Raw genomic sequence first — 22,061 nt, 5'->3', positions numbered from 1 at the left:
AAGAATAATTTAAAAATAATTATAATTTTATTCATTTGAACTAATTTCAAATATTAAATTTATTGTAATTTTCATGACTTTCAGCATGTACTCTGCAATCCTTTGAAATTTTGAAACAATGAAGGTTTAACGATTAATATAAGACAAATTAATGGTAAAATCTTAATTTTAGATCGATCATTTTACCATGGTTTATCATCCCTGTTCTATTACATTTTAGAAAAAAGGTGCTAATAAAAACGATACAATAAAGTCGGCTGTACATAACGCGCGGCAAGACTAATCAAATCAAGCACGGGTTATTGAATAGGTAAATTGTGCTCAGATCATACAAATCTCCCAGCTTATTTTTTGTATCATTATTTAATTTCATCGCATATTAAAATAAAACACAAACCGTTAAAATTAATGTTTATTTACAAAAAGTATGTGTTGAAAAATAAAACACATTTAATACGGTCCATTACGATCATCAATCATCTTTGACAATGGAAAGGAAACTATGAATTACAACAGAGAGCTAATTATTTTTAAGTGTTCAGTTTTGTCACTCGAAAACTAAATATAGTTCAGACATGTCGGCTCTTCGTTTTTTTCTTAAAAATGCAGTCGTTTTAATTTAAAAAGACAATAAATATATTTAGATACAGGACGATGTTTTACGGTTTACAGAGTCTGAGCACTAAATGCAATGCAAACAATGATGCTCTATTTATATATAGAAATGTGGACTAACAAGTGCATAGAGAAATAATTAAAAAAAAATAGTGAAAATAATATCGTCGATACCAAAAGACAACAGAGTTTGTTAAAGAAATGGACTGTGAAAAATGATGTGCAATTAAATATAATAATACATGATATTATAAAGTAACTCCATAAGGATGTTTTAAATAACATTCTAATTATATCAAATTTGGATATTAAAAATGTTTAAATTTATCAGAATGTATTAAATTATAAAATATGTAAATATTAATTTTATATTTTTATACATTAAGCTTTGTGCTTTTACAGGGTGTAATGCAAAAAAGTTCATGAGAGAGAACTCTATGGTTTAAAAGCACATTCCAATCAAAAAGGAATTTCTAAGCGTATAAAATTGTTGTTCAAAATATCTAGGCGTTTTCTCATTTCATTCACAAAATCAGTCATAGAAAGTAAAACCTCATTGAAAAATCACGAGTCATCTACTAAAAGGCAGCTACTAGAGACAATTATCTTCTTCGAAAGATAATTATGAAATTTTCAGTATATAATAAAAAAATACTGTTGAAGTGTTAATAAATCTCAAAGTAAATAAAGATATATGCATATGAGTATTATTCAAATATATTCCAGGTTGATGAGCAATGCGCATATGTTACACCTGTACCTTAATACACTTGGCAGGTAGTGCGTAACCGACCGTCATTCACGGATACATGGTCAAGATTTTGTTCTTAATTGTTACTTTTGCATTCAAGAATTATGCTATTTAGCGCGATAAAGGCACTTACTTGAACAGATTAGAAAAAATTAAAAGCATTGAGACAGTTAACTTAGTTTTTCCTATAATTATAAATAATAATCGAACGATGGTAGTACAATAAAAAATAAATATACTGAAGAAAATCCTTTCTAATGAAACAGTAATTGATACATCCAATTCAATGCTATATTGCTTATGGTTAACGTATAAATTGCCAAAGTCGTGTATTAATAGAGTAATTTATTTAAATTACCATCCTTTTGCATTTTTTGTTCATCAGTCAACATGGTAATTTGAAACTTGAGATAACAATTTGGTTTGACAATATCTACTTCGCAAAATATGCATACAGATTTTGATAAAAATGCAATCCGAGACGAAGTCGTGTCGGTTATATAATTTAGATAAATATGCATATATTCATATAATATTTATTCATACAATATTGATATAACTCGGCGGGAAGGCAAGAAAGCAATCATCTATTTCTTAAAGAAACCACACGGAACTCACGTATCCATGGCTAACAATTGAAGTTTCAATTATTCTTTATTATATTGTAATCCTATATCATTTTTCTGCATTGATTGTAATAAAATTTCAAAGACAATCGAAATCACTTCAGTGTGTAAACAGCAGATGTTGCAACCAATGATGCCTATTTCAATTTCAAAATTTCATCAATTTACATATCAATCACTACTAGTGTTAAGTGGGCTTTCATTGCATTAGTTAATAAATAAAGCAAAAGCCTCCTACAATGTTTATATAACAGCTGACGTGTCATTTATGTCACTTCGGTATGTCAAGGGCTCAAACTAATAAAATCACCTACACTAAAAATCTACTGATCGCCTCCTATGCAAAGAACGATTTCATATGCAATAAAAAACAAGCAAATGAAGGCCACCGAACTGCCCACACTGACTACATACAACCTTTATTAATTACAATTAAATAATGCTGATAACATTTAAGTATTGGACGAGGAATACATCAATTCTTTCGAAGCAATAAAATTAAATGACATGCAAAAACTAGTCTAAGGATAATAGATACTTGAATACTCATGCAAGGTTTGTTACATCTATTTTTTTTATTTCAACGTCTTTTGCATTTTGTTTTGGAGCGATTAAATAAATACTCAACATTCACTAACAAACAAAATTTTAATACCTATTGATTAAATTTAAAATTGTGTGTATTTCATTCCATCCAGAGATACAAGTTTTTACAGTCATGTTTTATTTATTTCCAGATCCATCATTTAAGAAAATTTATAAAACGTGTAAAGAATACAAAAATCTTCATTATTGCACATAATAGTTATTTAAGTGCACAATATATATGCAAATTGTTAGCAAACGCTTTGAATTCGCATTGACTGAGTCGTAAAATATAAAAGTCAAAGAGTTGACATAGAAAACTTATCGTTAATTAATTTTAAAATTTATTATTGCAATTTGAAATGCAGGAGTAGGGCAGAACAATTTTACAATTATGCACAATATATTAGTATAAAGATACATAAAAAATGAATTTTAGTTGTTCATCTAACGTGTGGACTAATCCAAGGCAAATATAGGAATATAGGAACAAGTCAATGAATAATTATTTGAAGGAGTACATATGCTAGTGCTTCAGGAACTAAAATAATGGATTTAATAAAAATATTTTTATTATTTTTCTAAAATTGTCTAGGTATCTTAAACACACCTACACTCAGTCTAAATTAACAAACAAATTAACAACAATTTAACCAACAGTGGATCAATGTCAAATTACCATTGTCATTTATGATTCCTAATAAAAAATGACAAGTCAAATAACGGTTTGTCGGTAGAATATTATATCATAGGTTTATAGAATGATAAAGCAGTAATGTCAGCAATTCCACATCCGCAAAACCTTTTTAGGAATCGCACCGACCGCCTATTAACATTGTTCACATTCGGAATAATATCCCATGATACTACATCCGACAAATCAATTACTGACGAACTTTTTACAAAACGAAATGTCAGACAGAGTCATCGACATTGTGCGAAAAAAGTGTTCTAATTTAGAAACAGACATTTCAATAGAACGCCAGGGACACAGATAGTAAAACTACATCGATTTTGGATTGAAAGCATAGATCCATTGATATTGATCTTGCAGAAAACCAATTATTATTATTATCAACATTGATTTAGTATGATTTAGTATGATTTAGAATTCGCCTATCCGCCTTGGTTTATGTCCAGTTTACTCACCCATGTAGGATGTAGAACAAATTGATAAATTTATAGCTTCAGCTTTATCCCCCAGAGCGTTTATGTTATAGCAAGAATCTACGCCTTCTATCCAATTTAGAATATTATTATATCAGTTCAATTGAAACAAAAAATATAACAAGAATATCAAAGTAAGATCATAAGATACACTTATCATGCTCACGCATTTGCAATCAAGTTAGGTAAACAAGTTTGTCGCAGAGCAACACGTAGGCGCCTTTGGAGTGGGTGCGAAATATATTCAAATTATTCTATAAAAGATAATCTGTATTTGGTTGTTTTACTGTTATCTGACCAGAGAAATATAGAATAGAAAAAAATATTGGCAAATACGTGGATTTGTAATTTTTTCAATAGTCTCATTTACCATGGCGGATCGTGGGAGATGAAGAGAATTTGGTAAAGAAAAAGTCGGTTTATGGTTTTAGGTGTAGTATAGTTAAAAATGTAAATGCGAGAGAACGGTGCTGAAATCATAAATTTTATGATTTTATTATATTTTTACTGATATGACTGACCGTTTTTGGTTATCTCAAACTACTTGAAAAATTTCAATAAACTTAAGAGCCAATTTGAAGTTCTAGATCGAGTAAATTGCTTAATCAATGATATTCCTTTTCTGAATACATGTATAACTATAAAAATAAATTGGAGTCTTAAACGATTTTAAAGTAAAATTTATCACGAAGTTTATGATAGTTTTTACAATGTCCAATCACATATTCATCGAAAGAAGAAGTTTTTTCTATCCAATTTGCTTCTAATGTTTCAAGTCATTCTGAACCGTTACCTATTTAGCAGTTGCAAGTTTTTCGTCCACCTTTTAGCCTAAAATCCTGACCAAAAATAAATTTATAGCTCTCTAAATAAATTGTAAAATAATATTCCTCCCATCGTGTGTTTTCACTCGTCCAGAGGATATATCGTCAGCATTGTTCGCGTGCTCAACGATGCATGTACGAATAGAAGGCAGGTGCTATTGTACGGCAGTCGTTTTAAACAGGAAAATCACTCAGGTGAAATAATAAAAATAATAAACGATACCAATAGAGAATTACTTACTTATGCGAACGATGTGAAAAACAAATATAGCACCGGCACAGGCAAAGGAAAATGACTTTATTCGATCGTGATGGAGCATAAACAAATAAGTGTGCTAAGTGCATTTGCTTAGGATCGATCTATTAATAGAAAAAACATCATGGCATAAGAAGTATTATCTTTTGTACAGGGCATCATAATGTGAGCAACTATTGCATATTATCCAATTTTGTGCAAATTTGCCAAATATGCTAATTATTTGCAACGATAAGTTACATTAATATATACACGGTGTATTTTCTGAAAGTGCGGCTTGTTTAAAAAAATCACCAAAATCTAATCAGCATGCCCGATTCCGTTTCAAACAGTTTTCAAATGTTTTACATCGGCTCAGGTTAAAAATGAATAAAATAAATATAACTAAATGCACTAAAAAAGCACGGAATTGCAATGAATTTTATCTAGTTACTACTCCCTAGCTAACTGAAAAAGAGTACCTTCATATAAAATTTGTGAGTTATTTGACGAAAACCAATAAAATATCCTGAATTTTCTATTTATTGCTAAATAATGAAAAATCAAATTTAAAGTCGTTTTATTCAAAACTTTTATGTGACATGAAATAGTAGAGAATTTTATCTAGTTTTACCCTATCTACCTGAAAAAAAAATCGTTCCCATATAAAATTTGTGAGTAATTTGACAAAAACCAAAAAAACGTTATTTAAAAAGGCTCATATTCGTTATTTCCTTTGAATAACACAGTTGATTTCAAAATCAACAATTTCAATCACGATGTTTGCTTACAATCGAAGAAAATTTCACGCCTTTAACAAAAATAAACAACTGTTTTCTGAATATTTGATTCCTTTCACTTTGATTAAAATCAATAGGACAAAAATTTTAAAACATTATCATATGAATAATAAAAAAATAGAAATTAAAATAAAAGAAATTACGAAGATGTTTCAACACCTTTTTAAAAAGAAATGAAAGCTCGCGTGTTTTATCATAATTATGCAGTTTCTCATAAAAGCATTGAAAAAGCATAAAAATATGTATACATCCTCCTCCTCAAAGACACTTACAGGTTTTATTAGTCAATAAACATTTTTCATCATTAATGTAAAAATTTTACGATCAATATCTCTTTTTCACCATATGATATTTTTATCAAGGAGTCGTCACTCGTATGTGAAAATGGCATAAATCTTCCTTTCAATGGATTCGGTCTGACGATTTTCATATGTGAATTGCACAGACCAAAATCGTCTAACCCAGATCAGAAATAACATTAGACTATGCGGATATGCCATCATACTTGCCCAATTATTATGTGTAATTGCCTATGACTCGGAGACAAAGTTATATAAATAATTGGAGGAGGACAGTTTTTTATTAAGTGAAGGTGGTGCTGATTAAAAAATGAGAAATCAATTTGCAAAGACAATTCGTGGTCGTTATTTGAATTACACGCAAAGTTGTAAGCATTAATAATTTAGAATTACTCAGTAAACTTATGTATCTTTTGTAATATTTCCTGAAGATGAAATAAATTAAATTTAAATCTGTGTCTCGGTTTAAACAAATTATTTACAAATCTTATTGATTTTTTTTTTAATTTGGAAAAATTACCAAAATCTTAGAAAAATATCTTAGTTAAACATCTAAGAAGTCGCAAAGCAACTTCGCGCTTTTAATAAAAGTTTTTATTTATTTTCTATATATTCTGGTACTATTAAACACTGTTTCATTACAGTAATAAAAATGTTTGTGTAGAATAGGTATCGCCACCTGTGACTGTACCAATATAATACTGAATATAATACGCGCTTTTAATAAAAGTGTTTATTTATTTTCTATACATTTAATAATATATTTCTGGTACTATTAAACACTGTTTCATTTCAGTAATAAAAATGTTTGTGAAGAATAGGTATCGCCACCTGTGACTGTTCCAATATAATACTGAAGTCTTGCGCATTGACGACTAGATAGGCGTATTAGTTCCATATGTATTTAATATATACTGAAGAAAATATAAAATCTTTTATATAACTTGAATTAAAAACTATAATAACTATATCAATGCAAAATCTATGATCCCATTTATTTAAATGTCTTTCCTCGCAAAATAAGATGCTAAAATTAAGTTGAATTTGCTGTGAGTCTAGCACTTTCGCCCATGTTAAAAAAATATTGTTCTAAAAATATAATATTAAAAATATTATTATATAAATGTAGGCCAAACTAATATTCATGCTTTATACAACATTAAATTAAATATTACATGGATACGAATGACCTAATATATACAGGTCAATATTAAATGTATTCATTAATTAGGACTTAATTGATGATAAGCACCTTTTTGTAATCAATACTAATTGGAAACAAACGTTTGAATGATTAGTTTATTTTTTATTTTTTTTAATTATATATATATATACATATATATATATATATATTAATATATATATATATATAATATATAATAATTAATAATAATATTAATAAGTATCAGGTTGTGTAAAAATGTAATTGAAGTGAATTTGGCGCTCGAAAAGAAAATAAGATTACTGTAGTTGGTAGAAATTAGATAGAGAAAAAATACAAATTTTATTAGTACTCTGCATATACTAATAGTTTTGAGATTTAGGAATCATAGCAAATTATGATATATTGTAGTGTGAATAATTCTATAGGTCCTCCTAACTACCAAATCTAATTTTCTATCTCCTATCCAATCGAATACAATGAAATCTTCCTTCACGGATATTAAACGATACATATTATTAAACATCAATGAATTTGACTTTCTTTCTATGACCTTAGTACGTACATTCATTCATATACTAATTCATTCAACATTTGCATATAGTAGAATTGATCATGTAATATATTTCTAAATCGACATCAGGTATCAATAACACATCTTATGACCTCGGATGTTTCAAATAGGGCATATAAAAACACGATTGGCATTTATAAATTCATGCAATGGTTCTAAGAATATTTTTGATTCATTCTTTATGCAAGATAGATGATGAATGAATAGAAAATAGTATGAGATCAAGGAGCTATAACCAGATATTTATACTTATCTCAAGAATTTGAAAAATAGAACTAGAATTTCCAAACACCTATAGTTTATCTCCAATAAATTATGTCAAAATCACATACAAGTTTGTCTTGAAAATTATTTTCTCTACTTTTTGGAAAATCGTCAAAGCTTTCATGGTATATCTTTTCTATTAAACACCTGGTAACAGCTATCGGTACAAATGATGATATATTTATCGATGATAGTTTATAAAATAATAATACATATGTCTATGTATAAAATAAAATTATTTGAGATGATTTTTAGGGGCTACAGGGAGAGGGCGTAATTTTACTCACCCGAATTCCCTGGACATGAGGGCGATAAAAAAACAGTGATTGTCACTGCGACGCTCATTTCATATTTACACAAAATTATAAAATGCATACGATAATATAAATGATACAAGCTAAAAGATCATATTTGCTACTAAAAATCCATAGTGATCTAAAAAAAATTGGCATGCAATAATTTGGAAAAGATGGCACAATCTAGATAGACAAAAAAAACTTTATTTTCAATTAAAAAAATTAAACTATCCTGAATCAAATTATTAAACTTTCAATTTTCTTCAATAGAAGAAAAATCAGAGATAGCCAAACTAGAGACGGTAATGTAAATATAATAGAATGCTTTTTCAAAATTTGCCAATTTTACAAAGCGTGCGATAAAGTTTCCATATATAGACAATATTTTCTATAAGTTTTGCAAGAGTGCTTTACTGTTTCTAATCTATCTTAATTTTTTATCGCTTGATAAATTTAAAATTATTTTTATGCTTGACTATCCCTAATCTTGAGGTATATTAAAAATGATTTAATTTCGTAGATATTCGCTATGCTAAGAATAATTTATTTTCTTGTAGAGTAACCAAGCAAAAATTTCAAAATATTTACACCCGACCGATATTTTCATTAATTCGACTTGTGCCTAAGAACAAGCATTTGGTTTCCAAAAAAAAGCTAAGACAAAGGGCAAACTAAATTCTGTAGTCACTCACCTGGAAGTGCAATATGATAGTCCATACTAGGCCTAATGTTAATTTAGGATTTCCGTCTACTATGTCTTCAGCTCGGATGTTGACGAGCTTGATCTTCTTATAGCGGAGGAAGTCCAACGCCATCTGCGCATTCTGCAGCATGTGGAAGCGCATGCGGCCTCTTTCTCTGGCTAAAAGGTAAAAAAATTAGTAAATAGAGGTAAAAAATCGAATAATATTATGATTAAATTCTAATTATGTAAAATAACGACTTTCATACTAAAAAGTTTAACAAAATTGCGTATAACATGGATGAAATTTACATTTCTTTGCTTGTTGTTGTGGACAACTTATTGGGTTGACAAATAGGAAGCTAATGAATTCGGAATAAGCTTTCACTTGGCTTATATTTTTTTTATAAATTTAACGATATTGAAACTATTGTTCAAGTTAATGTACCAATGTATTGACATTTACTTGCTCGTTTAGATAAATTTAAACTGAAATTTATATTGCTATATTTTGGAAACACTATTTTTGAAATCAAGCTACAAGATGCAATCAGAAAACAAGACACAAGAAAAATATTACTTATTATGGTCATTATTTTAATAATTTATATTTTATAGCAGAAAATTGTCAAATGAGGAGAAATGCAAACTCAAATTCAAATGCAAAGTCAAATGAGGACAAAATTGAAAATTATCTTCAAGGTTTCTTCCGGCAGAACATACTATGATAATTACTATTACTATTACTTTAATAATAATCATATTTAATCTGAAGAATATTAAGAATCATAATCAGATGCAGCTATCTTCAAATTTTACCATTTTTAAAAATAATATTTATATAAATAATAGAGTACTTCCACCTTGATTAGCAGATATGCAAATTCCAAAAAATTAACTCGTATATAATTTATGTGTCTTTAATTACCCTTATGTTTATTCAATTAAAACTAAAAAATATATTCAAATTAAAACTAATAATTCCATAATCATTTAAAATTTGTATTCGTACGATTTTTGAACCGGTCATGATGATCTCTAGATATGAATTTGCAATACAGCAAATGTCAATATCGCCGACAACCTTGCTATTGTAAATTTCATTCACCTTGCTAACAATTCAGCAATTTTAATATGGGAACTAGGTTTTTCTCATAATCATATCAGAACCACTTTTTGAAATTACATATTCTGCATGTTAACCTTGATAAACGCAATTCTATTCAATTTTGGACGCATCAAATCTTAGAAAATTATGGGTAAAAAAATTAATTAATACTTATGTTTTAAAGATAAATGAAAATATAATTAACAGACTAGTAGGTATATTAATATTTTGATTAATTTCTAAATAAAATTAACTATTTATATTTTTTATATTTTGCTCTTACCAGGTGTTCTCCAGACAGGACTTCCAGAAGTGATAGCAAATTGTGTCCATCTCGTAAATCTTCGAACAAATCGTTGACATGTCGAGAAGCCTGTAAAGAGAAACAGTCCCATAAATATATTTAAAAACATTTTAAATTTATTTAAGAATACATTAATAATACACACTCAGAACTAAAAGCTAAATGCAACAAACCAAGTACTGGAGGACATCTCCAGATACAAATGGATTAATAAAATAAATAGAAAAAACAATAATATATAATAAATTCCCTAAATAATTTGCTATAAATTTTAGAGAAAATTTATGTAAATATACAAAATCATACAATCCTCGATACAATTGAATATTTTTCTATCGATTTCTATATGATCTCCAATATTTTCGTTCGTGTAAAAACATATTATCAATCACCGATAATTGGCAAGCAAATACCTGACACTTTCAATTCATGTAGTAATATTATCATTTATCATTAACAAACATAATAAAATTTAAAAAATGTTTACTATTCACCTACAAAATTTCAAAGTTACTCAACACTTGTACTTTCATGTAATAAAATCCAATTAGTTCTAGTTTATTATCATAATAATGCAAAAAAAAATACACGAATAGCGCTAATATTAAATTATCCATGAATGAAAATCAATTTTGTGGATTTTGCACTAAAATGCATCATTAAGTATACTTTCGGAATTAGTGATTTATAACATGAAAGTGAATTCTGGTTTTGCCAAATTATTTTATAGACTGGGTAATAAAAACTAATTTAAATTAATATAAATAATAACGGTAAATTTATTGTTTATAAACATTAACAAACATGCAGATAAATAACACACAACGTGATAAAAAATGTGAAATACTTGACAAACATTTAAGTACATGAAATTTAATATTTTCACTAGCATGCAACAACAAATAACTCATTAAATTGTTTAAATAATTACTTGGCTTATATATGGAAAGATCTAAAATGCGATTTAAAAATGCCACATTACAAGGAACTTTCCTAAAGTTGCAATAGGTAATGTTCATCATTTATATGTTTTACTTTATAAGTATAATAAAGTTGTTGTTGTAAAAAAATAGCACAAATTGTGAATGTTAATAAATAATAACAGTACGGCATTATGATTATAAGGTACACGAGGTATCTCGTATATTATCCATACCGTTCACATAAGGAAATTACATATATTACTAAAACTGGATTATTGTAAAAGTTACTTTTGTGTGACTCACAGACTAGTCTATCATTTGCTAGTGCTTTTAGAAAAATGTAAACGACATAGGGATAAAAATCATAGTTCCATATGATTGTTATTTTAGTATTGTATTATAATTTAATATGTCAAGGGTAGTACTGTACTAGGTCCGCGAGCTGAGTTAAACTCCAAATCGTTAAAATGTGAAACTCGATGCTATTTATTAAATTTGATTTTCTTATGTCGAAAATGTGTCTGTCAACTACACTATAATTACAGTTTGAAAACGTAACAAAAAACACAATAAACAAACGACCATGCAAAGTTAACGTCTCATTCGCAGACTTACGCTCGGGGAACAGCAAGGGACGCCCTGCAGAACGACGCAGACGTGAAGGCATGTGTACGTCTGCAAAGTTTATTACATGTACATTTATTTAATAATTCTATATAAACCAATCGGTTATAATGGTAATATGGACATTCTTTTTATATAGAGCGACTGTAAATTCAGAAAATTTTCTCTGAAGATTTTGTAGTCTAAATAGGCTCCAACGTATGCAAGGGTGGTATGGATTCTTGGTATGCCCATACTCTTTATATATGGAAACTGTAAATTCAGAAAAATTCTTTGAGAATTTTATATTTGATCATCACCATGTACCGCAATGTATTACCTTTTATGTAAAATCAAAATGTCTTCAAAGCTACAAGAAATTATATTATTTTAATTCAAAATTACACAAACGATCAGATTAATTAACAGAACTAATATTTATTAATATTTATTAAGAAAGACTTTTTTGTAGAATAATTATGAATTTTTTTCTATATTTTGTTTTAACAAACACCGCAAAAATAAAAAAAAAACTTTGCAATTTGTAACACTAAATAAAACATAAAAAAAATGAAAAAAAGACAATTACATATTCAATTGCTTTTATTCCTTATGATGACTCGATTATTATTTTTCTATAAAAAAATTGGCATAAGCTAAATTCTAGTACCATTGACACAGAGTTTACATTTATTACGATTATTATGTTTTGACAATAAAGATCCTGATAATATCATATTACGATGATTCTGACGTAAACTATGCTCCAAAATCTATCAATCATATTCACCTGACATATTAAGCATGCCTTAAAATTATATAATGATAGCAAGATTAACGTATGAATGATATTAATAGCCGTTGCGAAAGAAACTACAATAGAACTTTTTTTGTATAACAAACGTACATTATTAGAAACTGTTTGGAATGAGTATTTATCTCTAAATCTTTAACCAGTTAATGAATCACGACAATCTTAATTACTAAACACATTAAAATTATAATAATATTAAACATATCGAGTGCACAACAGTAAACAATGATTATACAAACCTTAACGTATTTCCAATGCTGCTCGTATGAAAGCATGAAAATCAAAAACAATGATCAATCAAATGCCAGATTAAATTAAATGGTAAGATTTTATGCCAAATTAATGCGATTACACATAGGTTTTAAATGTATATAATATTAAACATTATATAAACGATGTTTATAATTCTAAAATATAATATCAATATGTATTTAATTGCTGATAAAGTTCAAGAAACAAGTTTTGACGAAATTGCAGACTCGTGAATAATCGATAATGAATGGGAAAAGTCAAGAACCATAACCATTAACAAATGAGTCCAAAAATGCATTTTAGTGTTATGGATACAAATTAATACATCTCTAATAATGGTAAATCAAAGAAATTGTTACGATGAACTAACAAGGACAGCACCAGAATTACTCATTCTTGATTTTGATGAAAGAAACTCCTTGAAATATTACAGTCCTTTCATCAAAATATTACAGTCCTTTCATCAAAAAATCCCAAAAAATGAAAACCGGAAGTTCTCTGAGAAGCAATAGAAACTAAATAGATCAAAAGTCAATTTCGCCCAAAATTTGACCAACGAGAGTTCAAAACATTGATGGAATTTTTTATTAAATTTCAAATTCATGAGTATATGGCAAATATGTTTCAAATAATTTTAACATATTCAAAGTCCTATTCTCGTGTAAACAAATAAAATGGAACAGTGAACAAACTTGAAACAAGTTTATACAAAAACAATACGAGAAACTGCGAGTGATTATGTCGTAACAAAGCTAAGTGGTTTTTTTATACTTTACTGTTTTAATGCATATTTGATATTATCGTCTTAGAATAGGAAGAAATATATTCCCGATGCTATTTGAATTTATATTAGTACCTTGATGTTTGAGAGGCTTTTGTTTACATTTGTACATTACGATATTTGTTTATGTTAAGTCATGAGCGCATTTATCGTGGGCATACGTCATCGTCAAATAATAACTACGTTTTCTTTACAAATGTTATTAATATGTGACCATACCACATAAACTCGCATATATAAATATATAAAATAATATTTATAAGATATTTTTGCATTTCTCAGATAAAGATATAAAGCCAAGGACCACTCACAGTGAGAGCTGCGATTTGTTCCAACGATTACGGATTTTGCATGCAAATAAATACAATGCAAAATGATATCATATACGTAATACGCAATTATCAGCCTCGAATAAAGTTCAGCATTTTATTAAAATTCTCAAAAGAAAATCCTAGGAATTGAAGTAAATCAATTTCAGGGGAAAAAATAGCAAAAATTCTTATGAGCTTTGTATATGTACTTGGCCATAGCTTAAAATTTTAAAGATCGATATATATGAGAAAATCAATTGAATGTAAGTATACCATTTCTTACTTTTTCTACTGTATAATTAGCAATAGTAAAATAGTACATTGGAAGAAGGACGTGAACCTTATGGCTTAACCTTGGATTCTTGAGAGTTTCTATTCCCAGTGCATATTATGTTGAAAATATCATGTGTAATTAAGATGCAGACAACCGTTTAAAATCTAAACTTTCTCTATAAAATACTACTTAATAAACAAAATCAGAAACGGAAATAATATGAGTCTTTATCCGAAAGTAAAAAAAAACAAATTATTGAAAAATCCTCGAGAAGTGCATAAAAATTAATACTGACTTCAGCAGTCAGTATTAAAATCTGAAGAAAGTAAAAAAAAATAGACTAGAAAAAAAAATTCTTCACTATATAAAACTTCTATGTCAAAATAAAAATAATCAAGTAAATAAATAATTAATCACAAGTATCAGTAAATAAATAATTAATCACGACTACTACAAATACTGGATTGTGTAAAAAATTGTTGCATCCATTTTATTAAAAACTACGTAGAGTACAGTAAAGTCTTATGATGTAAAGTTGTTTGAATTCAATGAGTGCATTATACGATTCATAATATTATAGCTTAACATATCCTACAATCATTCTATTCTTGCAAAAAAAACTCCAGTTTTCCAATTGTGGACCATCAAGTCGAATAGTGAATTAGGGATTTCTGAGAATTTTTGACCCCGCTTCCCCTTGGTAATACGTGGTGATATTTAAAATTACTGCGCGTTCCCCACACAACATAACGTGTATTTTTAACCCTTTCCACTCGCAAATTCCGAGATTTATATGAATCTTGTCGCCGGAGCGGCGGCATCCGAATGGAAAAAGTTAATACCTAGAAAAAATCGTAAAATGTTTGAATCTTTTTTTTGAAAATTTTTCGATTTTTTTAAATTGAGGTAAAAAATAAATACACGTGATATCTTACTAAAACCCCCCTCCCCTAGGTGATATTTCGTGATTTTTTGTCAAACACCCCCTCCCCCTTTAAGACTCACGTGATTAATGGACGTCCTCTAACAAAATATTAAAGAAAATATAGAATATAAGTTGCATTTTAAGAAAAAGTAGAGCAAGACAAAAGTTTGCCAAAGTTTTATTATTCTCGGCCAAGATATGAATGAACTGCCGAAACATGCGCATGCAGACCGTCGCTAGACATCGAATAGAATCCCCGAACACGTGCGCACGGACGAAAATAGACTTCCCTGTCCAAGACGGCCACAAAGAAAATCCTTCATTCCCTCAGAGCTTTCTCACGTAAACAACATTCGTTGAGAGCTGAACACCATTTTGTAAAACACAGTTGGAGATACAATCATTGTTATATAAATCATATCATCTACGAAAAGCTTCGAAAATGCAATCTTTTAAGGGGGTTGTTCGCTTTTTTTTAAAAAAAATGCAATGTATTTGTTTTTGTTTTTCTCGAAATGTATTCATCATAGAGACATGCGGCTTTTTTTATACAAAAATTACAAAATCATAGAATATTACGAAATTTTCTTTTTTTTGCTGTCATTTTTTAACCAGGGGGCGCCAAAGTCGGCCTTGCAAAATCGAGCTCAAATTGATAAATCCGTTGCGCATCGCCCGAAACAAACAAAAAGAAACTACGTTAAAGAAGAAGTTTGAATCCAGTCCAAATGAAAGAAAAAAAGCAAGAAGGAAAAAATGGCAGCTATTTTAAAAAAAGTGTTAAAAAAGGCCTTTTTTAGGGCGAGAAGCTTCACAAAAAATTTTTGCGTAATGTTATAAAGTTGTTTGAGGTAGGGGGACTAGGTATTGCAGTGGTGAACAAATTAAAAAAAATGCAAGTCGATCCGACTTGTAGTTTTTTTTTAATTTGTGGCACCGCATTGAAAAAAGTCAATGTGAAAAAAACGTTCATATTAAAGTTTTTAATATAATGTACTAAATACACCATTTAATTTAATGTACTAAATACCCCATGGTGTTTAAAGATGCTGACACATGAAAAAGGTCATGTGCATGAGGTATTATAATCAAAAGAGAGCAGCTGGCATACAATAGCTCGCGGACGATGAAAAAAAACGGTTGCAGAAGATCATACATATAGAGATATATATATCTATAACTTCGTCAAAAAATAGATATTGAGATGATTTTTTTTAAATAATTCTAAGGTTTTTGGTTTTCATAATATCAAAAAATCTCAAAATCAAAAAAAAAAACCAAGCAACCCCCTTAAAATGAAATGCTATGGGTTTTCGAGGAATGCGATTGAAAGGTCTTGTTCAAACCATTGCTTCCACTACGTTTCTCATTGAACTAAAAGTTGCACTAAAAAACAGGATGATGAGCGTAGGCGCTCAAAAAGATAAGAAGTTGAAAAACTGATCTGTTCAATGAATAGATATATTTCAAATCTATTTATTTACACTTTCTCATTTTTTTAAATTGATTATTATTCAATGAAGTGTTGAATTCCGGAATCAACTAGAACAATTGACAAAACTGACAAAAAATTTGAAAATTATGAATACAATAATATAGTGTGCTTAAGGGGGTATTCTACTGTAGAGGCATGAATTTCGTCCGGTTTTTGAAGCGCTGTACAAAGGAAACAAATAATATTTTTACTATCGATTCTTTATCATTTGTTTATTGATATTTTATTATATATAAAAAAATATTGAAAAAAAATTAAAATTCACAAAGTTATGAGCAGTCAAAGTGGGGGCTCAAAAAAAAGAGGGTGTCCTGGCGTGCATGACTCCAACCCTCCTAGTGATCCGAAACATAAAAAATAGATGGATTCTTAATTATTATAGATGCCGCTATCGTATGACCCTTGGATAAGTTAAAAAAAAATTTTTGTTAGAATGGCGGCAGTTTGAAAAAAAATTTATTTTCATGTTTTTTTAACAATTCCGATTTTTTTAAAATACTAAATGAAAAGTTATAGTTTTGGGCAAGGACCATGCGATAAAGCGATGTATAGAGAAGATCCTCTCCGAATTTGAAGTAAATCCGTTCATTGGAACTCGAGATATCCTTACCGCCAGCTCGAAAAAAGTAGTACCGAGAAAAACGCGTTCAAAGTTTTGAGACAAGTCGGACCCGAACCGAGGCCACGTCACTAAAACGGCTATAACTCAGGAAATCTTAATTTTGAAAAATCCTTTTAATGACATATTTTTGAATAACTAAACTTTGAAAATATGAAAAAAAAATTTTCGAATTTTTCAAAATTCTACAGTAGAATACCCCCTTAATCTATAAGATATCTATACTAACACCATCCCATATTCAAAATACGCCTAATCCTCTAATAATTATAAGTCTAGTGACAAATTTCACAGACTATTACTATTGGCCCTCCAACTACCCTCGATCCTCGCTACCCTCATCTGCCGGCGCTCGTGCGGGTGAGTTGCGGTAGGTCGCGACTTGTGCCGATGAAAGTACAACGGCCAGACTATATATTTATGAGCCAATCTGTATGCTACGCCCGATAGAAAGTTCTGTTATTTTGCGATAATATCTGGATTTTCACATCGACGGACGTACATCTGATAACAAATGCAGAAAACTCCAAGTCACTCAAGCGTTGCATAATAAATAGTGTGACAGGAGCTTTGGAAATGGAAAATATAGATTTCTTACAGGTGCATCAGAAACTAGGCAAAAATAATTGATTGAGCTTTATTATATAAGCTCAAGAAATATGGTGAATTTTATAGAGTTATGAAAAGCGCAAGTAAGGATAAACAAAATTAATTTCATTCCTCATCACTATTATTGATCATTTTTATCTCCTACGTCATACATCATAAATATCGGTAATCAACTAACTAAATACCACTTCTATCATCAATTATTTGTCAATTGATTTATTGGTCATAAACACACGTAATCTTTAATTATAAGTTGATTTTACAGTTATCACTTTAATATTGGCCATGAATTTTACAATAATATTGTTCGAAGGAGACTTTGTATATAAGATAAGCTTCATTGAAGGAAATCTACAAATCTTGATGCTAGATTAGAATCTATGTAGTATTTTTATAAAATGCTTAATGGGTTTATATGTTCACATTGAGCAAATTGAAATGTTTATAAAAAATATTTGTAAAAAAACATCATGTAGGGCCCAACAATTTTTAGAATTTATTCATATTATAACAAATATGATTTTATTCCGGGTTTGAAGATCATCATCAACAACTGAGTGCAGATTTTAAACTATTAATTTATCTACTATTATTATTTATCATCTACTTTTTTTAGAAGCACAAAAGTTCTTTACTTCCAGCTGGAGAACAAATATAGTTTATGCATGTTTATTTTTAACTATGGAGCATCCTGTGGAGCAAGTTATTAATAGTAGAGACATCGTAAAACACACCTTGACATTCTATTCAAACATAATTTCTTTTTGTAGCCTTAGGTCGTGAATACTGTAAGAGATAATCATTATAAGTACCTTAGAGAATACTAGAGATAAACAAAGCCTTAAGGGCTGAAAAAGTAGAGCAAGGTAAAGAAATTATTTTACACATAAATAACAAACTGCAACACATTTTTTTTGTAAATAAAAATATAAAAAAATCAACTGTGGGGCATGAGAACAAAATATTTTTGCAATCGGTAAATTTTGTATCGGTTGTATATCGGTAAATTTTAATCTTATCACCAAACGAGTTTCTCATCACCTGGTAATTTATTTTAAAAATAATTATGTTAAAATTCTAGCTTTTTTCAGTACTTAATAGCTAGTAATATTTATTTTTAATATATTTTTTATTATATTAGCAAAAAAGAAGTGTAAAGAAAATATAGCTCATAATAAAATGTAACAAGTATTAATACCTCACCAAACACTGGCAAACTTGTATAATTTAAACAACTTGTTTTTATATGTTTATGGCTTTAATCAGCGAGCAAGTTAAGTAATTATAACTTCATTAAAACAAATAAAAGCGATGATTATAAACCGCATATAAATATTACAAACCGTGCAAGGTAACATTAAATGTAATTGTAATAGATAAATATAGAGTATCTGTATCAATGAAAATCGTAATCAAGGTGATACCGATTATTGTTATATAAGTTCCGCTAAAAAAGTAGGTAATAAATAATTCATGTAAAATATTAGGAAATTGGTTAATAATGGACAGTTGTTACTTGGCAAAGGTGCAAACATGAAATTTTCTTGGTGGTGTTTTATCACCATAAGAGGTCACAAAGCCAAATAGATAATTTAACAGCGCAAATATTGTTCCCTATAATTAATATCGTTTAAAACAAGAACTACACTAATAGCTTGTAACTGAAGATCATTTCAATCTATCAACAAATAATTCCTATAAACCATTCATCCCAAACAACGAGTACTTGTAGTCTGATGTCTGACATTTATTATTAGTTCGTTATAGCATAAATTAAAAGATCTATTATCCTCCTAATGAAACAAAACTTTAACGTTAACATCTCTCGAAGAACAATTAGCAAGCGACACTTCATCTATGTACTTAGTAATTAACCAAAACAAATTACCAATATCGATGACATATTGTTTCACTAATTGATATTTAAAAATAAGTTTATTTCGTAATTAATGTTAATTGTTCATAATTAACACGGTGACGTATTGTAAACATTTAATGAAGAGTTTGAAATTTCAGAAATTAATAAAGTAGTAAAACAAAATAATTTATTTTTTGATAAGGATATCTACAATTTAGCAATGCAATTTCTAGACACCAATGAAATTACAGCATTATGATGCAGGTTTAGAATTCTACAAAATTATTATGCATTCCTAAGCATTCTTTTAATCATTTTTTGTGTTTCAATATAAAAAACGTTAGGATACATAATATATGAGAAAAGGTACATTGATCCCAAATATTCCTGGAATATCATTTACAATGTTTGACGTCCACGCGCCACCTGGTATTTGCCGCAAAACTTATTCCATATGTTTTTTGTTGACATTGCAAATGTGCAGCTTTTAAGGCGAAATACTAAATATTTATACAATAATGAAGAAAGTGAATGTTACGCTTTTGGATACAGCTGTGTTTTATGAGTACACGTCAAAATAGAGCAAAAATATGCATTTGTGTGTAAAGCTAAACTTTCTATATATAATAATCTGTATACCACAAATGTTGCAATTAAGCAACTAAATGTAAACTCAGAATGCCATTGCAACTAATATAATGAACCCAATTTGTAAACACTTATAATACGTATCCAGAAACAGTATCAGTTGGTATTTATTATGTTGACATAAATAAATATCATCTCCAGATCACCTTGAAAATAGTAAGAATTCCGAAATTGCCTAATATCAGTCTCGTCACAAATATTTTTTGCATACAAAACTTGCATTTGCATATTTCTGATATTAATTTCGTTTATTTTTCTCATACTAGCACATAAAATGTGACAGTGAAATATCGCCTGGTTATTAATAAAGGTTAGATTGGCTATTAATTAAAATTTTTGATTTTAATCACGTGCTAAAGGACGTAACGTAAGTAGAAATAAATTTAATAATAAATCAAAATATTATAAGCAAAAAATTTGTCAGAATTGATGTTATGAATAACAAGAAAATACGACTGAAATGTAATATAATTAATTAATATTATTAGATGATTATTGATAACATGATCACGTCGGAGTCACCAATTTGGTCGATGTATTTAAGAAAAATAAATAATCGAACAAAACTCGTGAGTAAAAACTATAACTGGTGCCCCCAAAAGATAAATTCATGCTATTTCATTTGACAATACTATTTACCATCTTAATGGTAAAAATTGGCTAGAGTAATCAAATTTTTAACTCAAGTTTTTACCAATTTCCTTAAAAAACTGGTCTCTTGTTTTCTGGCGCTTGAAATATCACCATGTGAATTTTATATTAGCAATAAAATTCCAGAAATTTATTATAATGTCAGTAATAATATTCGAGGCATCGAACAAATTAGTTCCACTTAGATTGTTTAGAATTTTAATTCGTTCTGGATATGTTTTGCGTCACAGTTTCTGAACGTGAACTATAATTATCTGATTTATAGTAATAATATGCGTGATGAACTAGATTTTATTTTAAATTAGCGAATTCCAATTGATAAAAAAAATTGTTAACAGATCTTGAAAAAAAGAGCTCCAATGGTAAGTTGACTCAGAAATATGTAGAAGTATTTTGTTCCAGCAAATATTCCTTTTGATCCTGCTCGTAATGGTAAAAAATCTCATTACATTTGTAACATTGTAATCCAATGTTCAAATTATGAGAATCTAACTATATCAAATTATTACTCATGTTACATAAGTAAAACAATCTGATAGCATCCGATTAAGAAAAAATTATATAATAAAACACCAAGACGCAGTTTGAAAATCAATTAATCGAAGATAAAATATGTGTATACAAGATTAGTCATACTATTAGCATAATTACACCGGAATACTTTTCTAATCAAAATTATATTAATTCATGTCACGGTATTACAAGTGTCTTTAAGCAATAGAGTGAAATCGCCATCTGAAAAATCTATTAAAACAAAATGAAGACAAACCGGTTTTTGAAAAATTGAATCTTTTATTATAAAAAATTACCCACGCATAAAAAAAGTTTTAATTTAATTACCTTGTATAACAGACTTTAAATAGTGTGTAAAGGTTAAGAAAATAATTATACGTAAATAACTGGTATACCAGAATGTAGAGATTTTCATAATTTCTCTGGAAAACTTTTTTTTCTAAATCGATTTCGGTAAACACAAGCATAAATAATTTGATTTATGAATAAGAAA

Source organism: Ctenocephalides felis, unplaced genomic scaffold, assembly GCF_003426905.1.
Source record: "Ctenocephalides felis isolate EL2017-DRISC unplaced genomic scaffold, ASM342690v1 CF-g0.4_SCAFFOLD_01492, whole genome shotgun sequence".
Classification (NCBI taxonomy): Eukaryota; Metazoa; Arthropoda; class Insecta; order Siphonaptera; family Pulicidae; genus Ctenocephalides; species Ctenocephalides felis.
The sequence above is the reverse complement of the archived record's forward strand: the minus strand, read 5'-3'. Positions refer to the sequence as shown.